Raw genomic sequence first — 3,909 nt, forward strand, 5'->3', positions numbered from 1 at the left:
TATTCCCCTCCCCACCCCCTGAACCAGGGATTGAACTCAGGCCCTTGTGCTTGCCAGGGAAGTGCTTATTCTACTGAGCCATCTCCCCGGCCCCTATTTTTTATATTTTTTATATTTTTGAGACAGGAACATTCAGTTTTTAATTAAAAAAAAAGAGAGAGAAAGAGAAAGCAAAGGAAGGAGGGGCATCGCATAAACATAGAACTGAGAAAATCTTCCAGACTACGGGCGTAAATAGCTTAATAACAGTAAGTCTAGCTTTTCTTAACACATGATTGAATAACTCATGACAGACTAGTAACCCCATTACAAGCAACCATAAAACAGACAATGGTCTATAGGCATTAGCACGTGCTTAAGGCCCTGCCAAAAACAAAGCGGAGGCAGGGAAGGAAGAGGAGGGTAGAGAGGAAAGAGAGGAAGAAAGAAAAGCTGTTGTCAAAATAAATTCTATAACCGTCTCAGCTTTCCACCTAGGGACAATTTCCATGGCCATGACCAAGCAAGCAAGGCCCAAGCAAGAAAGGCAAAGCAGTTGTGCTTAACTGAATAGGCAGGGATCAAGAGTTCAGGGCAGCTGCTGTGATAAAATCCACAAGGCAGAGGAGCAAGATGTTTGGGAGTCTCCATAAAACCTCGGCCAAGGAGCAAGCTGCACTTAATTAAGGCTTGACAAAAGATGTACCTGAGAGAGGAACAGATAATAGAAGTTAAGGCATAATAGGAATATTTTTGGCATTCCTATCAGCCAAGACATGGAAACTACATCAGCACTTTATTAACAAGTCAAAACATTTAATTTAGGGCTAGGGAGATAGCTTGGTGGTCTAAGCACCTGCCTGGCAAGCACAAGGACCCAGGTTTGATCCCCAGTACCACATACAGTGCTGGCTCCATGCCCAGCCAAGTCAGCCACCCCGAAACCAGGTGTGGTGGTGCACACCTGTAATCCCAGCAATGGGGAGACTGAGACAGGAGGTTCACTACAAGTCTGATCTGTGTTGTGAGACCCTGCACCAAACAGATAAATAAAAAGATTTTTTAAAAACACATGAAATTTAGATACCAAAAATACCTCAACTAAGCGTTTAAGATCCACATCCTGTGGGCTGGGAAAATAGCTCAGCAGTCTAAGTGCCTGGGTGGCAAAAACAAAGACCCAAGTTTGATTCCCAGCACCACATGCCATGCTGGCCCCAGAACCCCCACAACTCTGAACTGTGTATCAAGATCCTGTAACAAATAAATAAATCCACTTCCTAGAATTAAAAATTATGATAGTCTTTCCCTAACAAAGCCTAAAATCGATCCCTATCAAGTTTTACAACTCCCAAATACAGAGGTTAAGGTGCACTAAGGGATGGAAACATGATAGGTTCTCTGCAGATCTATCCCAAGAAAAACAAAAAACCAAACTCACACAAGTTCAAAGTGATCATCTAATATACCTTTTCCTCAACTTATGACAGGGTTATGTCTCAAAAAACTCATTAGTAAGTTGGAAATATAAATCAAAATACATTTAATTACCTAATTGACCACCATAGCAACACATTATACCTAACTTACTGAACCTCATAGCAACACAGAACACAGGTGTGTCCTTGAGCTGGACACACCTATGTTATACTAAAGTATACTTTTAAAATAGAGCCAAAAAAAAATAGAGCCAAGCATGGTGGCACATACCTCTACTGTAATTCCAGAATATGAGAGGCTGAGGGAGGAGGTCATGAGTTCAAGAGCAGCCTAGGTTACATAGCAAGACCCTTTATCAAAAAAGAAATAGGAAGGAAGTAGAAAAGGCAGGCAGGTGGACAGGCAACCAGCACGGTGATACACACCTGTAATCCCAGACTCGAACAGGCAGAGCCAGGAATGTCTCAATTCCACACCCATAGCACACAATTTAGCAATTAAGTAAGACCCTGTCTCAAAAATGAAAACATTTCACACAGCCGTGGGTATAACTCCATGTGAAGGTCCTCAGTCTGATCTTTATCTTTTTTCTTTTTAGCTGGTTCAGCCATCCTGAGGGTGGGGCTGGCGTGGTATGTGGTGCAGGGGATAGAACCACGGTTCCCTATGCTTGCCTAAATTTTGCCTAAGCAGGTGCTTTAAACCGCTGCGCTAACTTCCTGTTCCCTCAGTCTGATCTTTAACAGTGCAATCAATCAATCAATCAATCATTCAATAATAAAGTGAGGATAGTATGTCACTTATGTCATCAGGTTTTTAAGGTCCTGCAACTTCAATTCTTTTTTTTTCTTTCCCCCTTCTTCAACCCTTCCTCCCCCTCTTTAACAAGGATACACCAAAGCCACTAAAACAATTATTTTGTAATTGTCCAATAAAATTTCAATTTATGGGCTGGGAAATAGCTCAGGATATAAGCACCTGCTTGGCAAGTGCAAGGTGCCAAGTTCAATTCCCAGTTTAAAAAAAAGAAAAGAAAAAGAAAAAGAAAAAAAAATCCTGTTCCCAGCATCTACAGGGCCTGATATACAGCAGGTAGTCAATAGACATTTTCAAAAAAAAAATTTTTTTTTCAATTCATGTGTCTGAAATCCCAATATCTTACCTGAATGACTAATTTCTGCTACTCCAGAAAATTAATTTAATATGCTTCCAGTAAATTACAAGTATTGGGCTGGGGAGATAGCTCAGTAGAATAAGCGCTTGCCTGGCAAGCGCAGGGTCCTGAGTTCAATCCCCAGTACTGCAAATTAATTAATTAATTAATTACAATTATTATCTTTTCAAAAAAGTAGACTCCTTTTCCTTCAGCACTGGACACAAGAATAGGGAGAAAAATTGAACAAAATTTCTCCAAAGCCTTAGAAGCTGTATAAAGTGTTTTCCTTATTTTTCTTTTTCATGCATTCCACTCAGTGACTTTTATAATATTTCTAAAACCAATCACAACTATTCTGCACTTGTGCAAAGCAAAGGAAAATAAAGGTTCAATTAGAAAAGGGGGCCGATCAAGTAAGTGAAAAATACTATTTTAAAAATCACACAGCTCAGGCCTGCCATGCCGGCCAACTGAGACTAGGGCAATTGATACTGGGCACGGTAGTGTGCGCCTGTAATCCCAGCACTTGAGAGGCTGAACACAGGCGGATCACTATGAGTCCGATCTAGTAGTGAGCCCCTGAACACCCTGTAGACCTTTCCCTAAAAAAAAAAAAAAAAAAAAAAAATCACACAGCTAATCAAGCAATTTACACATACCTAAAGACCTTGCCTACTTCGCTGTAGATTATTCATTACTTCTTGCTCCAAGAAACTAGAGAAACATGCTCACCATTATAAAGCACCTGTAACTCCAAAGTGGTTTTCTTTTTAGAACCATCTTCACTGAACCACATTTGGCCATGCAAAACTGGCGGCGGGATACTTTGACCAACCCCTGCACTTGTCCTTGAAAACAGTCTCAACCTCCCCCTCTCTACCAACGCCACTCCACCAAAACGGCTAGTTTGGAGTCAAACTTCCTGGCTTTCAAATGTTGCAGGGCCCACATATAAGAGCTCTTGAGCTGTCTCAGTTTCCTTCTCTGTGAAATGGGAACGATACCAGCACCCACTTCATGGGCTGCTATGAGAACGAAAGAAAATAATTCACGCAAGAGCTTAGAGCAATGCCTGTCCCATAATGTGCGCTAAATAAGCACAAGCCATCACTTGAATTCCAAGGATATCTGCCTAAAGTCTGAATGTTTTTTGGTTTTTCTTTTTTGTTTTTTTCCTTTTAGGGACCAAAAGTCCACCTGAATCCCTCAGGTCACGCGGATGGACACAAGGTTTTCACATGAACCCAGAAAACCAACAGCAACAACGTACACTCGATCATTTTAAGTCTTCAGAGCGCTCTCGCTATGCAGGACCATCAAGGCTTCAATTTATT

The 3,909-nt window shown here is 41.2% G+C and overlaps 1 protein-coding gene across 1 annotated transcript in view; it reads right to left on the minus strand.

Annotated features, from left to right (window-relative positions):
* Window positions 1-3,909, minus strand: part of Mnat1 (MNAT1, CDK activating kinase assembly factor) — a 328,673-nt gene that overhangs the window by 324,225 nt on the left and 539 nt on the right. The gene's annotated exons all lie outside the window — the stretch shown is intronic.

Source organism: Octodon degus, unplaced genomic scaffold (assembly GCF_000260255.1).
Source record: "Octodon degus isolate 3935 unplaced genomic scaffold, OctDeg1.0 scaffold00007, whole genome shotgun sequence".
Lineage (NCBI taxonomy): Eukaryota > Metazoa > Chordata > Mammalia > Rodentia > Octodontidae > Octodon > Octodon degus.